The following is a 19,307-nucleotide window of genomic DNA, read 5'->3' as shown; positions in this document are numbered from 1 at the left end:
AGGTAGGCCTTTAACAGGGCAGATCATGTTTCATGGTCAAACCTTTGTAACCTTAATTGGCTACACTTTATTGTTATAGTAGTGAAGATTTGTGGGTGTCATTTGCATCCCAATTTTACCTTCTCTTTGGAGGGTTTCTAGGTAATGATATTTGATGGTAAGTGTGTATATTCAAATTGCTTATATGTTCTAGAAGCATTTACTTTCATGTTATTTTCAGTTCATCTATTACATGCATCTAATGAATGGTGAAAGTTTTAATAGCTAAAGTTTGAACTTTTGATTCACCCCCCGTCTCTCAGAAGTATATGTTTCCCATTTGTAATTCCAACATATACTATGTGTCTAGTATACATAGCTAACCTTAGAAATATAATATATTAAGTCTAGAAGAAGTTATGTAAGTTTTAGTGAAGACTATTCTGAGATAGAGTTACAGAGGCATGTTTTGGTAAACATGTTATATCTCTTAGCAAAGCTATTATTTTGAGAAGTCAAAGTTAAATATGTGAAGAATACATGTTGGTGATGATGTGGCTAAGCACACTAATCAAAATGTTACGTGTACAAAAATTTATTCAAGTTAAAAGGAAAAAAATTAATGTGATGGATAAGTGTAACATGTTCTTAATGGGGTCCTATAATAATTAATTGAGAAGTTGTAATAGCCAACTTAGGGAATTGTTTTATGGATTATGTATAAAGGGATGATATTTTCCTTTATCATGAATGAAGTATGTATTGATGAATGTGAATGATTGAAGAGTGGAATGTGAAGACAAGCAGAGTAGAGTGGAAGTGAAGGAAAATTCATTACCAAGGTTTTATTGTGTGATTCAAAGTTGGATATTTGGATCTGAGGTATGCGATGTAGTCTACAAGGTCTAATAGTGATTGGTTTGGTTGACAAGACAAAGGAAAGAAGTTTAAAGTATAGTACACACAAATATTCTAAAAGGAATAGTTGAGAGCTTAGTCGAACAAGGAGTTTAGTTGTCTTGCCCCAAAACTTGTTTAGATAGTGAGTCCTTCTATCTTCTACAACTCTTAACAAAGTTGGCGCAACTCCTCATAGGGCTGGAATCTTGTAACACATATTCAAATTCTCCTAACATGGACTCATACGTACTAAATTTTGTAATAGAATCCTAATAGGGTCCATGCTCTAACAAGGAATATTTATATTAGTATATCATCTTGTGGGCATCATTCCCATTGGGATTTCCCCTCTAATCAAGGATTTCCCTAGTTAACATATCTAGTGTAATTATCTATGTGCATCTTGTTATGGTTACTATTTACTTTGGTTGAATGGATAAGATTGTTTAAGGTTGATAATTTTTTTAATTATTGGATAACTAATTCACACCACCCCCCCCCCACTCAAATATCGTGGTGGACTATTTTTCTAACAATTGGTATTAGACCATCAGGTGCTTGAAGATAAAGTTTAACAAATTTGGGAGATCAATGGCAATAGAAGATAGTCCTAAGTCTCATGGAGGAAATTTTGACACGGAGAAGATGGAGATTCTTGGTGAGAGATCAAAAATGTATATAGAATTGAGCATTGAGTTTTTGGATAGAGGCACAAGTAAAGATAGATCAAAATCCAAAGAAGACATGAAAATCAAGGAAGGTATTGATCTAGTTATGAAAAGAGAAAAGGTAGTTATGGAAGTTTTCTCTTTTTGGATATGTAATGAGTTTGGTCATTATGCATCTACATGCACTAGGAGAGTAAGAAAAACTAGAAAGAGTTTTCTTTCTATTGAAGATTAAGAAATTAAAGTAAGTATGGAAAGATTCTTGAATGATTGTGATAAATACAATGAGCTTGAATTGGTTAATGAAAAGGAAGTAGTAGAAGAGATAGATTTGGTAACTTTTGTTGATCCGGAGGCTAACCATGAAAATGTGGAAGTTATCATTAGCAATGATGTGTAGAATGGGACTTTGATTAAAGAACAAAGATTTGATCCTAGAGCAGAAGAAAGATTTGAGCTAAAGACTCTTGAATAGAATGGGATTGTTGAAAGAAGGAATAAGTCAGTAATAGAAGTAGCAAGAGCTATGTTAGCTAAGAATGATGTATCCAAGATATTTTAGAGAGAAGTTGTGAATACAATAATCTACACTATGAACAGAGTAGGAAAGACACAAACAATACCCCTTATGAATTGTGGTTTTGTCACTCACCTACAATTAAGTATTTGAAATGTTTTGTCAGTAAGTATTATATAGAAAGAGATGATGATATTGGTAAAAGTGATGAAGTTATGTTTCTTGGGTATTCATTGAAAAGCAAGGCTTATAGATGTTATAATATGAGAAATAAGTCTATTATGGAAATGCAAATGTGAGAGTTGATGAGAAGTTTAGGATACAATAAAGAATAGTTAACTACAATTCAGATGATGATGTTGTTACTAAAGCAAGGAATGATGAAGTATTCCTTCAGACTAACAATGGTTTTTTTAATGAAGAGGAGCTAAGGCAATAAAAAAGATCAAAACCTTCAATAGAGCCAAGAGTTGAGATAACAACTCCCACTTCAGGTAATAATATGACAAAGAATCATCCACCCGAGTAGATCATTGGAAGCAAAGATAAATGTGTGATGACAAGAATCAGATTCAATAAAGAACTATTTTTGAAATCTCAAGTTGAACCTAAGAATGTAGATGAAGCATGTAAAGCTGACTATTGGAAGCAAGCTATGAAAGAGGAATTGGATTGGATAGTAAAGAATAAGACATGGGAATTGGTCTCTAAACTAGCAAATAAGAATGTAATAGGAACTAAATGGGTATTTAGGAACAATAAGAATAAACAAGGCAAAGTTGTAAGAAACAAAGAAAGATTGGTATGTAAAGGTTACTCACAGTAAGAAGGAATAGACTATGATGAAACCTATGCTCCTATGGAAAGAATAGAAGTATTGAGGTCATCCTTAGCATATGAAGCATATAAGAAATTCAAAGTGTATCAGATGGATGTCAAGTCACCATTTCTCAATGGAGAACTTGAAGAAGGGGTATACATTGAACAACCTTAAGGTTGTCCTTTAATAAATGACAAGGACATAGTATGTAGATTGAAGAAAGAATTTTATGGCCTGAAGCAAGCACCTAGAACTTAGTATGCAAGGTTAGACAAGCATTTGAAAAAGCTTAGATATAGCAAAGGTATGGAAAACAAAAATCTCTATTGAAAATAAATTGATGATGGATTAATGATTTTGGTAATATTTGTTAATGATATCATATTTAGAGGAAACAATGACAAAAGTGACAAGTTTTCAGAAGAAATGAAGAAGGAAATTGAAATGAGTATGATAGGAGAAATGAAATATTTTCTAGGATTATAGATTATGCAAGATATTTAAAAGGAATCTTTATTTCTCAGACTAAGTATTTGAAAGATTTACTAAAAGGTTTTGTTTTGGAAATATGTAAACCCATTGAAATACCTATAGTAACTAGACACAAGTTATTTGCAAAGGATAAGACACTACTATTGATTAGAAGAAGTATATATCTATGATCAAAGGTTTACAATATTTGACTCAGTCAAGAAAATATATAGAAAATATACTTGGAATTGTTGCAAGATTACAAGCTGATCCCAAAGAAGCACATTATGCAATAGTTAAAAGGATATTTAGATACTTGAAAGGAACACCAGAGTTTGGATTGTGGTATGTTAAGTCTAATGATTTCACTTTATGTGCTTATACTAATGCTGATTGGGTAGGTAATATGGATGACATAAAAAGCACCAATGGTAGAGCTTTCTTTCATGGAGGAAGATTAGTTTCTTGGCTAAGAAAGAAGTAGGATTGTACCTCACAAAGCATAGTAGAATAAAAATATGTTGTAGGACCAAACATTTGTAATCAAATTATTTGGATGAAGTAGATATTGAAGGATATAAGGACAGAATTCAATGAACCTGTTGTCATACATTGTGACAATACAAGCATAGTAAATATGTCTAAGAATCTAGTGTTGCATTCTAAGACCAAGCACATTTCTATCAAGCATCACATGTTGAGAGAGAAAGTTTTAGAAAAGGAAGTTAGATTGGAGTATGTGAGCACTTAAGAGAAGACTGTAGATATTTTCACTAAGCCTCTTCCTAAAGAGAGTTTTGAGTATTTGCAAGGTATGTTAAGGGTTATGCCCCTTCCTACATCAGAGTAGAAGATGCAGGAATGCATCAGTCTAGTGTAATAGAGCATCATTATTTTTCTAGACTAAATGTTGATGCTTCCTATATGGGGGAGTATCTATGATGGATAGAGTCATCTAGGACTCTTGTTGAATGTTGTTTTGAACAATATCTTTGGACACTTCAGCTAGTCAAAAATAGTAGTTGTAGAGTTTGATGGTTGCTAAAACCTTTGACATAGATGTCCATGGGGGAGAAGTTTAGCATGAAAAAAAATTTGAGTACATTTAAGGGAGAAGAAAATAGCTTGGGAGAAGTACAACATTAGAGAATGATTGATGAAGAGGATTTGAAAATGATCGATGAGGAGGATTTGAACAGAAAGGTTAACAATGTTTTGTAGTTAGTATTCTTGGAACTAGATGTTTTCAATCTATATTGCCATGAATTCTCATCATAATGTTACCTATATAGAAAGTTATTCAAGTTTCAAGGTGAAAGATTAATGTTATCGCTAAGTGTAATGTATTCTTAATGTGGTCCTATAATAATTAATTGAGAAGGTGTAATAGCTGACTTAGGGAACTGTTTTATGGATTCTATATAAATGAAGTATTATTTCCTTTATCATGAATGAAGTATGTATGGATGAATGTGAATGATTGAAGAGAAGAATGCAAAGATAAGCAAAGAAAAGTGGAAGTGAAGGAAACTTTATTACTGACCTATTTTATTGTGTGATCCAAAGTTGGATTCTTGGATCTGAGGTTTTTGACCTAGTCAACAAGGTTTGATAGTGATTAGTGTGGTTGATAGGATAGAGGAAATAATTTTAAAGTACAATATACACAAGTATTCTACAAGGAATATTTGAGAGCTCAGTTGGACAGTGAGTTTAGTGGTCTTGCCCCATAAGTTGTTTGGATAGTGGGTCCTTCTATCTTCTACAATTCTTAACAAGGTTGGCGAAACTCCTAATAAGGTTGGAATCTTCTAACAAGGATTCAAAGTCTCCTAAGAGGGACTCATATCTATTAAATGTTGTAATAGACTCCTATTAGGGTCCATCCTCTAACAAGAACTATTATATTAGTACATCATCTTGTGGGCATCATTCCCATTGGGTTTTTCCCTAATGCTTTATTATTGGATAATAGATTCACCCACCCCCCCCCCCCCCCCCCCCCCCCGCCCCCCAATTATCTTGGTGGACTATTGTTTGTAAAAAAATTATCTTCTTTTTTATTGATGAAGTATTTAGTTTGGTAGAGGATTTGTGAGTTGGGATCTACAACAAAAAAAAATTGGGAGGGAAATTGAGAATAAGGAAATGGAGGAAGGAGAAGGAAGTATGGGGAAAATGTGAAGAAGGGGGACCAGTTTGCTACATGGAGAGAATGAAAATGACTAAGCTATTGGTTTAAGATATGTTCCTAAAAGGATGGAACAATAGTGAGGTTAACTTGGGTTGGCGAAACTTACAGCTTAATGTTGTAGTAATGGTAGAAATAACCACTCTTAGTGTCGAATGTAAGCTCTTCTTTTGTGACCTTAAGTACTCATAAATGGCTGCTAGGAAATTCGAAAAGATACTGATAGTAGTTTTCTTAAAGAAAAGGATGGGATTTATACAATATCTTCTATAAAATTTCTTTAGAGATTAGCTCTAAATCATGTTGCTATGTATTATGTTTTACTTGATGGGAGGTATGATAAGGAATACACGTAAAATTTTGTATTATGTAATCATTTTACGTACAAAAAAAGTGTTTTTTTTCCTTTCTACCCACATTTCTCTCTAACCCACAAAAAAAAAAGCCATAATCTCCAAACCTACTAAATTTATTTTACATGAGGGTCTTATGAGAATGATTACTGGCTTTGTCAATAAATTTATCGTTAAACCTATTTTGAAGAATATTTCTAAACAATGTGTTAAGTTTGAAGTTTTGGGGGAAATTTTGGGAACAGGAAAAAGGATACTAGGAGAACTAGAAATGGGTTCCCCTAGTTCATAAAAAAGGAAACATGTCTAGGTTAAGTATGTAGAGCTTATCTCAGAGCCAGAAGAGGAAAGTAAGTATGATGAAGAAAATGAAGGGTCTGAGGGTCATGAGAAAGAGACATTGGACATGGAGAATTAAGAGGAAAGTGAAAATTATGAGTATGTTGAAAGACAACTTATGTGTGGTAGTGACCTTGTTTCCCCTCCATACCCATGCTTAGTTCATAAAGAGTCTAGTAATCATGGTAATAAATAAGAAAAATCTCCTCATATCACTTTGGAGAGAGTGGATGACAAAGGTATCAAAGAAGCCATTTGGCTTGTTGACTATTATGAATGTGTTGAACATGATTTATATGTTCTTGTAGAATGAGGTAGGTATGGAGGTTGAGGGCTAGGATTAGAGTTAGAAACCTAATGAGGAAATGGACAAGGTCTTCTTTGATGAAAAATAAAAAGGAAAGTCAAGAATTCCTATACATAAAATTGTGGACTATGAGGAGGTAAATGTCAAATTGACAAAGGATGACACAAATGACTTGGCAATCGATCCACCTCATGGTGTCTTATAAATAGAAAAAGTGTCTATCTATAATATTTTAGGCTAGACAAATAGACCTTTCATTCCCTAAATATTTTGAACTTTAAATGTAGAGCTCTAGAAGGGAAAAATGAAGAGATGTAGAGAAAAAAGGAGGAAAGGGAATTGAGGGGGTTGAACAAAGGGGTAAAGTGGAGTTGATTCAGGGACATAAAAGTAAAATTGGGAAAATAGAAAGTGTGATTAAAGGTGATCTAACCAGCTACCAGGGTCTTCCTAAAATGACTATTGATTGAATGAAGAAATTGTTGGGTAATGTGGATTAGGAAAGATAGGACTTTCTCATTCTCAAATTGACTAATTCTAAGAAGGAAATTGAAGAAGTTTTTCCTAATGATGAAATCATTCCAACACCAAGAAGAAGCATAAGAAAGGTTACTAGGTTGAGAAAAAGAACATCATAGAAGTCATTACAAAAGATCAAATCTATTCAACAGGAGCTAAAAGACAAGGTCGAAGCGTTAGTCAAGTGTCTTTCACTTTTTGTGTTTTTCTTTGTATTTTTTGTTATCTATTTGTTTGCTTTTAGTTACTATTCATTTTTTGGTGCTAATTTTTTTTTTTCCATTTGTGTTGCTTTTGGTTGTGGGTGTGACTGATGTAGTGGAAATTATTTCATTTTTGGACTTTAAAGTTTAAATCCTATTGTAAGATATTTGGGCTATTGGGTCCCCTATAAAAAACCAATTTTATCCTTAAATGGAAACAATTTATATCATCTATTTTTAAGAAACATGTGAAAAAAAAAAAGTTAATAGAATTTAAAACTCTATGATAAAATATATTTTGAACTAGTATTAGAGTGACATAAATAACAATTATATGCAAAAATAACCAATATTAGAAAATAATAAAGCGCACAATAGAGAACACAAGACACAAAAATTTAACGTGGTTCATCCAATGCTTAGTCTCCACTAAATAGTCATTTGACAATTCTTATTATCCAGTGATTACAACTTGATTACAATAAAAAAATTCCTTTATAACTCAATAACCCAAGAGAAATACTAAATCAACATCAAACATAAAATCCCTAACTATAAGCCATTTTATACAATATTTTTCACACTTATAAAATTAGGACTAGAAAAAATATGTCACCCCTTAGAAAAATGGGCCCAAAAACATTTTCCTCACAAGGTGTACCTTTGACCCCCACTATAGAGGCTCTATCCTTATTTTAGACTCTGACCATAACACAGACAAGTATACAACACTTACATGATCATTCACCACAAACTAATAGATTTGGACTAAGTTAACTATGTTATAAGTTATTTTGACTAGGTTATCTATTAACTAAGTTTGAAAATTTTATGTTATCTAGGCTTTAATTTTTCTAGGTTTGAAGTAGATTGAACTTAACTAGGTTAAAAATAGATTTGAAAAACTAAGTTAATTAGATTTTAAATTTCTTTTTTACTAGGTTAGCTATTAACTAAGTTTGAACAACTAGGTTAACAATGTTTTAAGTTTTATAGGTTTGAAGTATATGGAAATTAACTAGGTTAAAACTATATCTAAAAAACTAAGTTCACTCTATATTTTAAGTTATACATTTTTACTAGGCTATTTCATAGTTCTAATGCTCGCCAAGTTGACTAGATTTTATTTTTCCTAGGTTTGAAGTACATATGGAACTTAACTAGGTTAAAATTAACTTTGACGAACTAAGTAAACTCTAGATTGTAAGTTATATATTTTAAGAAGGTTAGTTATTATTTCTAAGGTTTTTTTTTTAAAGATGGGTAAACGCTTTGACCTGGAGCTATGAACCAGTGAGCCCACAAATGAGTGACCTCATCCCCATTAGATTTGAACCTTGATGGCAAGGATAACAACTCAAAAACTTAACCATCACAAAAATTAGGTTAACAAGGTTTTATTTTTTCTAGGCTTGAAGTAGATGTAACTTAACTAGGTTAACTCTAAGCTCAAAACAATACTTTTTGACTAGGTTTTAATTTATTTTGACTAGGCTAGTTCTACTTGATATTTTTATAGGATAACTAACATTTTCTTGGCAATAATTTTTTGATATTTTAAACATGATCAAGTATTTCAAGAATTAGTTTACATATTATATTGACATCTAATTTATATCATGTACATGTACAATCAATATAAACATGAGAAAAAATGAATGATAAAACTATAACTTAATTATACACTTATTTAAACAACTCATGAATAAAATATAAATATACATGAATAGTTATTATATACCTATGTTAGTTCTACATTTGATGTATAGTTAAAACTACCTTACCTAAATTTTATTAGTTTTAATTTTGGTTAAATAAGTTTAAAGTATAATTAATTAAGTTTGATGTCAAATTAGGCTTACTAGGTTAACTATGTTTAAAATATGATTAACCAGAGCTAATATATGCTTCTATGATATTTACATTTAATGTATGACTATAGTTAACTAATGTAGGAGCATCCTAGGCAGGTTGGAAATCCTACATGCTAGAGTGTTTTGACCTTGGAGTTGGAGGACTTGGTCATAGGAGGGTTGATGCTCGATTGTTATTGAGTAGTTCTCAGTTGTAGTGTTTGTTAAGGGGCTTAGTCTTTAAAGGAGCTCAATGTATATTGGGCTTGACATAAATTTTTCTCGACATATATTGTGTTTCTTGGTGTCTATTGGTTGTTGAGAAATTGAAGGAAGTGGGCAATACTTGAGGGAACTTGATCATGCTTGGGGGTTTTGGTGATACTTGATCGTTTCGCTCACTGAATGGAGTTCTTGTAGATTTGATCAATGTGTGTAGCAAAAGATCATGATGTGGATTGATATGGAGATGTGTGTGGAATTACTTGGGCCCTAGATCTTTATATAAGCATTGTAATCTTACTAAGGAATTTTGTATTTAATATTTACTGTAGGCTAACTTATGGTAATTTATGTTTATTTGTGTTATGAAGTGTTCTAATTGGAATAGGCCCACATGTGGTTGTACAAGTATAGATCTTGTTGGAGGTTTCTACTGAGGGTTAGGAAATCTCATTTGGAGATTCTCCTAGCTTGTACTATATCATTAACTAGGGTTAAATTTAGCCACATGACAAGGAGATTCATGGCCAATTTTATCTATTCACTCTTATTAGCATAGCTCAACCATCCTTTTCTAGACACACCCCTAGACAATATGATAGTTTTCCTTGAAAGGTTGTTCACACCTACTATTTGATTAAATATTTCTCAAAAAATATTTATATTAGGCATGTGTAAATGAAACTAATGTATGAACAGAAACAACTATAAGTGAGATTGGGTATAGTAAAGAATAGTGACAAATTACAAATTTGGAATTTTTTCTATTAATATAAGGTATTTTTGATAAATTCATAATTGGTGAAAAGTACATGGGTTATTGAAGGAGTAACTCGAAAATGTATAGGAAGAATAATGCCAAAAATTAGGATCAACAAATATGAGTTGTGAAGAAAATCAAAATAATTGACAAACTAGGACAAATTAGTAAAATAAATCTTATTGAAATATAAGTGTGGATCTATAGTAGGCCCAAGAAAAGAATCTATGTATTTAGAATAAACAATATTCCAAGAAGAATTATGTATGCTAGGGAAGTACATCAAAGCATTGGTTGAATAACCATTGGAGACAACAAATAAACTGCATAGGTAAGCCACCATGTTTTTACAGGGAACTTAATACTTTAGGCATACAGAGTCATAAACCATGCATCTAAAAAAAGACCAGAACTTAAAAGAGTTATAGAATGTTCCACAATAGGAGCAAGAAGAAAATAAAAAAATCCATAGGAAAAGGAGGACTCAAATTTACAAAAAGCTTTGAACCAAGATTTGAAGAAATATGACAAAAAGTAAGATTGAAATAATCTACATCCTTCAATGAGGTATGGTAATAATGCAAATGAGAAGATACAGACAAGAAGAAACTAAATAACTCATAGCACAAAAAAAAAATCACTAGAAAGGGATCCTTACATAGTCCAAAATATATCCCCCAACTAGCTTAATGACCTTTATGAAATTCTCAATAGGAAGAAAGTTCAAAATATCATTCAAAACATGAGTGTAGAAAGTGTGGGAGAAACAGGTAGAATTAGAGTTATCCTAGAGAAATCAATCTTTTTTATCGCAAATAACTTAAAAAGAAGAGTTGTACTAAATATGAGATGGGAAGTAATGTAGCCTTATCAACATGGTGGAATCAATAGTAGATTCAACCAAACTATTGAAGGAGGGAAACCATGAGTGAATCTATAGAGAATGAGAAATCTCATTTCCAATCATTCATGACCAAAATCATTCATGATCTTTTAGAGATATTTAAAATAATAATGAAGAAACCACATGCACAAGTGAAAATCCTAGCATTGCAAGTGGCTACAAGGTTCTAGTGCTTTGAAATCGAGGAATGTAGCCCAAGAGTCAAAGACTATAAGAAAGTAGACCAATAAAGTTATCATATTCTTCCAAAAAAGGAAATTTTGTCTAACACCCTCCTATCAAGACTTCTTCTTGAGCAAAGGAGACAAAGGGAAAACACTTCTTAGCCATAATAGAAGAACAATTTTAGGGTTGCAATAGTAAATCAATAAAGGATAGTTTTAGTAGAAAGTTCACTAAGGTATAAAGGATAGGAAAATCACTAAAGCTACAAAGTAAAGCTTTAATGGGGAGGGTTGAGAGTAAGAAACTTGTAGTAGAGATGTTAACCACTAAGTTATAGATATTGCAATCATTAATACTTGTGATGATGGATGGAATTAGATAATTTGAAAATGGAAAGTGGAAGGATATTTCAAAATTGTTATAGAGTAAGAATTAAATATTGCAAATAGTTAATAATAATAATAATAATTTTCAATAGAAGAAAACTAAAAAGTATTGAAGAATATCAATTAAGTGAATAGGCCACAAAAAATTTCCCTTTCCAAATGAGATCTTCTCACAAGCCCAAATAATATAAACCTAGACTACACAAATTTAAAATGTATATGTTTGTATTGATATGTTGACAAGAAAACTATATGCACAACATCAATATAAATTTTTTATAAATTTTTCTTTCCAATATATATACAAAAATATAAATTATACTATAATTTGCAGGAGCTATTAAAGAAATTTATAAAACGTTAATTTTAAAAAACAAGATATTTTTTTGGAAAAATATTTCTTTCTTTTTAATCATCTGAAGAATAAATCTTAGAAGCACTTGTAACACTTTTGGATAATACCTTCTTCTTCTTTTTTTTAATCAAAGTCTTGCCACAAGGTGGATCTCCCGTGATAAGAAATATAAATATATCTCTCGTGCGCCCTAAAGTTTGAATGGACAAATTGATTCAAACACGATCAATTAAAGAACAGCTTATGCCCGTTTGGAAAGGAGACATGTTATCTGCAAATCGCAGGCGATTGCAAGTGAAAATGGTGACTAAAATTTTGTGACCTCCTAAATTGGTTGGCCACATGATGTCTAGCTGTGATGATTCTAGGGTTAGAAACTACGGGACGGGCATCTCAGTAGATTAGAAGCGACGGCACATTGGAAAGCGTGGGCAGCCAGAGGAAGCAGGGGACAGGAGATGCTTTTAAAGATGCTTGTGGCCGAGATTCTCTCCTTGTGTCTACCTGTCATGGTGGGTTGTATAAATCATGTTAATACCCAGGCAGAACATCACCAAAATCAGAGTAATCTTCTATCATCAAAGGAAGCAAAGCACAAGAGAATGAGCATCTCCATTACAATGCCTTCTCTCTCTCGTCTCTCCTCTCTTGGGGCGGCCATGGCCCTCCACTCTCCTCGCAAGCATCATTTCCATAGTCGGTCAAAGAGCATGCCCTCCACCCTGCAACTGCAGACTGGGCACCCAATTCTCACAGAGGAGTTTGAAAGATTGGAGAAGTCCTGTTCTTCTTCATCCTCATGTTTCGGAACAGATTGGCTCGCCCAAGCGTTGGAGGTGTTGGTGAGTTGCTATTCCAATCTACCAAGCACAAAGATGGAGGTGTTGAGGACCAAGTGGATGAACGCACATCTGGATGGCATCCTCCATCTGCTTGAGGTATGCCACTTCTTGAGGGACACCATTGCGGATATCAGGAAGCAACACGCCTGTGTGCAGGCAGCGCTTCGCGGCCTTGGCCCTGCTTTCTCTCCCTCCCCCTCTGCGTATGCCCTTGAAAGGGCACGAAGCGCCCTCTCCGTTTGGTTGAGTAAGAAGAAGGACACACACGCCCAGCTGGAGAAATGCATGTCCATTCTGAGGCGAAGCAGGAGCAGCAATCGACACCAACCATGCAAAGGCCATCACCATCGTGGTCTGCACTACCCTCGTTGCTGCTCTTTCCTTCAAGACATCCCACATGAGGATGCCGTCTGTTCCTCTTCCTGCCCATTTCACTTGTCTGAAACACAAGCTCAAGGAGGCATTGGAGATGAGAAAGAGGTCATCAAGGTCCCTGCAGGAGTTAGAGGCAGCAGATATTGCACTGGCAAATCTCAACAATCTTCTCAACTCCAAGTCCAAATTGCACCTCTCTCCCTCCACCTTGGCTCTCAATGAATTGGAGACTGCCCTTCCCCTCCTCGAACACAAAATCAACAAGCTATTCAACTCTCTAATCTCTGCCAGAGTTGCACTCTTGAACACGCTTTCTTCTCACTCACTTACTCAATGCCCAATAAATTATTGACGAGGCAGCCAGATTGGCCTTTTAAACAATCTGAGGCCTCCAAAATTCATGTAACATATATGTATATATGTATATCGATACTGCTGCGAGGATTCAATCTCTTCTTCAATACAGAAAAATAGAACACACTCACAATTTTCCTCTCATCGTGTTTGATAATCATTGCTGTCTTCTTCACAGCTGCATTTGCATTATCTTTAATTGTTATATATACTGTGTTCTTGTATTATATTCTTTTATGATGTTGCTCCTGTAAGTGTTATAATGTGATGAGAAATTTATCTATAAGTGATATAATTTGAACTGCCCTATCATATGATCAACTATGATATCCATGTTTGAAAGGTGCGATCAAACTTAAGACATCCTTTGTTAAGCTCTTCGATAACTGCTAGTTCTCATTAAGAAAAATATAGGATGAATATGTGATAAAGAAGACTGAAGAGGATACTTTTTTGTTTCATTAAACTATTCAAGAGCTGTAATATATTTGATATCAAATATAATATTATTAGAAAATGGTATATCGGGTTAACGCTTTATTATTTGGTAGTTAATATTTCAGTTTAGCACATTAGTGGTCAAAGTTTTAAATTACATGTTTCTATGAATTTACCCCACCCCCTAGTATCTAAGAATCCTAACACTATCAATCTCTTTGCTTTAATACTTAAACTTCATCATTATGGGACTGGAGCTTGCTTATCCCACTAAAAGCTAGTTCGGGGCATATTAAGGTGTTTGGGGTATATTGCACCTATGGGTTGTTACTAAAATGGGTTTGAGGGTAGAAGTATGAGAAATGTATTTTAGATTGTGGGACAAAATAAGACATATTTTTGTAGGGTGAATCCATGACTAGGGATTTGTAAAACTAGAAAAAATAAAATAAAAATAATTTTCTAAATGCTTAAATTAGTGGGTGGATTATGAAGCCTAATGTGAGATCCCATAGAGCATGTCATAAAATAATACTACTAAGTGGAGTACTTACCTTTAGCCTAAAGTTGCCTTGTGTGGGGCATAACAAGTCAATGAAAAGTAGCATTGGTGGTGGGGATCTAATTGTGTATTAGTGTACAACCTCTAGGATTTTAGAAGTTGGCTCATTGTGCTTGGGTGGAGGAAAAAATGGAAAAGATGAAATTGCAAAAGGTCAATCACTTAGTTTAGAGGAACTCCAAGACTTTGAATCACAATTGATTTTGAAGTGAAATCACAAGGCATGTTTAGACCAACTATACTAGGAACCAATATGTTCATCAACTATTACTATGACAACATAAAGTAAAGAATATGATGATTACTTCAAGAATAGAGAAGTAACCTAGGCAGGAATTTCAAAAGATAAACTTAAGTTTATTTGCACATAAACTACAAAATGTGTACTAGATCATAGAATGAACCAAGGGCTAGTCAGAGATATCAGATTTCCACAATCTATTAAAATTTTTAATACTTGCTTCTGGATTAGATTGTGCTGCAATTTTTACATCAATGTTTCAAATCACACTACGTGATCCATCATCGAGATGAGAGAGCAAGAGTTGCAAAACAAAGAGAGCTGTAGATTGGAACTAACTCCAAAGATATAGTAGACTCTAGAGAGAGAGAGAGAGAGAGAGAGAGAGAGAGAGAGAGAGAGAGAGAGAGAGAGAGAGAGAGAGAGAGAGAGAGAGAGAGAGAGAACACAAACCAATGGTGGAAACCCTAAAAACTTTAAAAATAATGTTTGCATGTAGCATTCAAATCTATCTCTTGGATTAGGAATTGGGTCCCTCCTATCAAAGACTCTAGAGATATTTATTCTGACTTAGGAGTTTACAAAGTGCTTTGTTCTTGTGGTGCAACTTATATTAGTGAAACAGGATGCTCGTTCCACACTTGGATCAAAGAGCATGTTGCCAATATTAGACAAAATAGGGTATACAAATTGACCTTAGTGGAGTATTCATTTTCAACCAAACATCACATTTGTTTGGAGAATACACAAATGCTTGCCAAAGAGGACAACTACTTTAAAAAAAAGCTCAAGGAAGCCATTGAAATCAACAACCACCCCTTCAACCTCAATTGTGATAATAGTTGGATCCTTAACCCCACATGGCAGCCTATGCTAGCTTCCTGGGATCATCTTGATAGTTAAATTTTTTTGTCCCCTTTTCCTCTTGCTTTTGCACCTCCTCTCCATTGATTGGGTTCACTTTTCTTTCTCGTTCCCCCTCCTTTGCTTGGTGGTTTGTGCTCCCTCTAATAAGGTGGTCTCTCTTTTGTGTTTTTTGGGTTCTTCTTTCTCCTTTCTTCTTTCTTGCATGCATAGTCGTTTGTGCATCTCTTCTGGGCATTGTGCCTTTGGTTAGGTTGTAGGTCCTAGGCTTTGTTGTTTTTTTCCATTGGCTTCTAGTCTCGCATTCCTTCTTTCTTGGTAATTTTTTATTTTTTTGTTTTTGTGTTTATATATATATATATATTTATATATATATATATATATATTTATATATTTATATATATATATATATATTTATATATTTATATATATATGTATGTATGTATGTATATAGTTATTGGTGTATATAAATATATTCAAACACATAGACACACATGGATAGTAGTATCTTCTTATGCATATGCATATAAGTATTTGCATATGCTTATATGCATATATGTATATGTTTTCACATACATATCTTCTTATATACATGTATTTAGAATTGTATACATATATGCATGTGTATGTATGTATATAAATTTGTACACATACACACACATATATTTACATAGACTCAGGTGTTTTTTCTTTGGGGTCTGCCTCCTTCGCCTTTTTCATTTGGTTATTTTCATTCATCTTAATTTCTTACTTCAATTAACTTAATTTTTGTTTTTGGCCTTTTTTCTTCGGTTTGGTTTTCATTCTTTCATTATTTCTTGGGTATTTAGCTCAAAAATGCCCTATATTTCTTATTCCCCTAGGTTTTAATATGTATATATATGTATTTATATATTTACACACACACACACACACACACACACACACACACACACACACACACACACACACACACACACACACACACACATCACTTCTTAGGCTTCTTGTTGTGTGTGATTTGTATGGTTAATTCCATTATCTTATTATATCTTTATTTATTTTATTTTATTTTTCTATTTTTATTTTTTATTTATTATTTATTTTTATTCATTCATTTATTTATTTTTATTATTTTTTAAAAGTCTATGAAAGTAGCATTGGTGGTGGGGATCTAATTGTGTATTAGTGTACAACCTCTAGGATTTTAGAAGTTGGCTCATTGTGCTTGGGTGGAGGAAAAAATGGAAAAGATGAAATTGCAAAAGGTCAATCACTTAGTTTAGAGGAACTCCAAGACTTTGAATCACAACTGATTTTGAAGTGAAATCATAAGGCATGTTTAGACCAACTATACTAGGAACCAATATGTTCATCAACTATTACTATGACAACATAAAGTAAAGAATATGATGATTACTTCAAGAATAGAGAAGTAACCTAGGCAGGAATTTCAGAAGATAAACTTAAGTTTATTTGCACATAAACTAAAAAATGTGTACTAGATCATAGAATGAACCAAGGGCTAGTTAGATCTATCAGATTTCCACAATCTATTAAAATTTTTAATAATTGCTTCTGGATTAGATTGTGCTGCAATTTTTACCATCAATATTTCAAATCACACTACATGATCCATCATCAGGATGAGAGAGCAAGAGTTGCAAAACAAAGAGAGCTGCAGATTGGAACTAACTCCAAAGATATAGTAGACGAGAGAGAGAGAGAGAGAGAGAGAGAGAGAGAGAGAGAGAACACAAACCAATGGTGGAAACCCTAAAAACTTTAAAAATAATGTTTGCATGTAGCATTCAAACCTCTCTCTTGGATTAGGAACTGGGTCCCTCCTATCAAAGACTTTAGAGATATTTATTCTGACTTAGGAGTTTACAAAGTGCCTTGTTCTTGTGGTATAACTTATATTACTAAAACAGGATGCTCGTTCCACACTTGGATCAAAGAGCATGTTGCCAACATTAGACAAAATAGGGTCTACAAGTTGACCTTAGTGGAGTATTCATTTTCAACCAAACAACACATTTGTTTGGAGAATACACAAATGCTTGCCAAAGAGGACAACTACTTTAAAACAAAGCTCAATGAAGCCATTGAAATCAACAACCACCCCTTCAACCTCAATTGTGATAATAGTTGGATCCTTAACCCCATATGGCAGCCTATGCTAGCTTCCTGGGATCATCTTGATAGTTAATTTTTTTGTCCCCTTTTCCTCTTGCTTTTGCACCTCCTCTCCATTGATTGGGTTCACTTTTCTTTCTCGTTCCCCCTCCTCTGCTTGGTGGTTTGTGCTCCCTCTAATAAGGTGGTCTCTCTTCTGTGTTTTTTGGGTTCTTCTTTCTCCTTTCTTCTTGCTTGCATCCATCGTTGTTCGTGCATCTCTTATGGGCATTGCACCTTTGGTTAGGTTGTAGGTCCTAGGCTTTGTTGTTTTTTTCCATTGGCTTCTAGTCTCACATTCCTTCTTTCTTGGTAATTTGTTATTTTTTTGTTTTTTGTGTTTATATATATATATATATATATATATATATATATATATATATATATATATATATATATAGTTGTGGGTGTATATAAATATATTCGCACACACACACACACACATGGATAGTAGTATCTTCTTATGCATATGCATATAAGTATTTGCATATGCTTATATGCATATATGTATATGTTTTCACATACATATCTTTTTATATATATGTATTTAGAATTGTATACATATATGCATGTTTATGTATGTATATAAATTTGTACACATACACACGCATATATTTACATAGACTCAGGTGTTTTTTCTTTGGGATCTGCCTCCTTCCCCTTTTTCATTTGGTTATTTTCATTCATCTTAACTGCTTACTTCAATTAACTTAATTTTGGTTTTTGGCCTTTTTTCTTCGGTTTGGTTTTCATTCTCTCATTATTTCTTGGGCATTTAGCTCGAAAATGCCTTGTATTTCTTATTCCCCTAGGTTTTGATATGCATATGTATGTATTTATATATTTACACACACACACACACACACACACACACACACACACACATCACTTCTTGGGCTTCTTGTTGTGTGTGATTTGTATGGTTTATCCCATTATCTTTTTATTTCTTTATTTATTTTTCTATTTTAAAATTTTTTATTTATTTATTTTTATATAGTAGACTATAGAGAGAGAGAGAGAGAGAGAGAGAGAGAGAGAGAGAGAGAGAGAGAGAGAGAGAGAGAGAGAGAGAGAGCACAAACCAATGGTGGAAACCCTAAAAACTTTAAAAATAATGTTTGCATGTAGCATTCAAATCTCTCTTGGATTAGGAACTGGGTTCCTCCTATCAAAGACTCTAGAGATATTTATTCTAACTTAGGAGTTTACAAAGTGCCTTGTTCTTGTGGTGCAACTTATATTAGTGAAACAGGATGCTCGTTCCACACTTGGATCAAAGAGCATGTTGCCAACATTAGACAAAATAGGGTCTACAAGTTGACCTTAGTGGAGTATTCATTTTCAACCAAACATCACATTTGTTTGGAGAATACACAAATGCTTGCCAAAGAGGACAACTACTTTAAAACAAAGCTCAAGGAAGCCATTGAAATCAACAACCACCAATTCAACCTCAATTGTGATAATAGTTGGATCCTTAACCCCACATGGTAGCCTATGCTAGCTTCCTGGGATTACTTGATAGTTAATTTTTTTGTCCCCTTTTCCTCTTGCTTTTGCAC

The 19,307-nt window shown here is 33.4% G+C and overlaps 1 pseudogene; it reads left to right on the top strand.

The window, feature by feature from the left end:
* Positions 1-12,514: 12,514 nt before the first annotated feature.
* On the top strand, positions 12,515-13,481 carry LOC149555084 (uncharacterized; annotated as a pseudogene).
* The last annotated feature ends 5,826 nt before the right edge of the window (positions 13,482-19,307 follow it).

This window comes from Cupressus sempervirens, chromosome 5 (assembly GCF_028749045.1).
Source record: "Cupressus sempervirens isolate cs-2001-9-10 chromosome 5, ASM2874904v1, whole genome shotgun sequence".
NCBI classification, from domain to species: Eukaryota; Viridiplantae; Streptophyta; class Pinopsida; order Cupressales; family Cupressaceae; genus Cupressus; species Cupressus sempervirens.
Note: the sequence above shows the minus strand (reverse complement) of the source record. Positions and strands in the feature narration are given on the sequence as shown.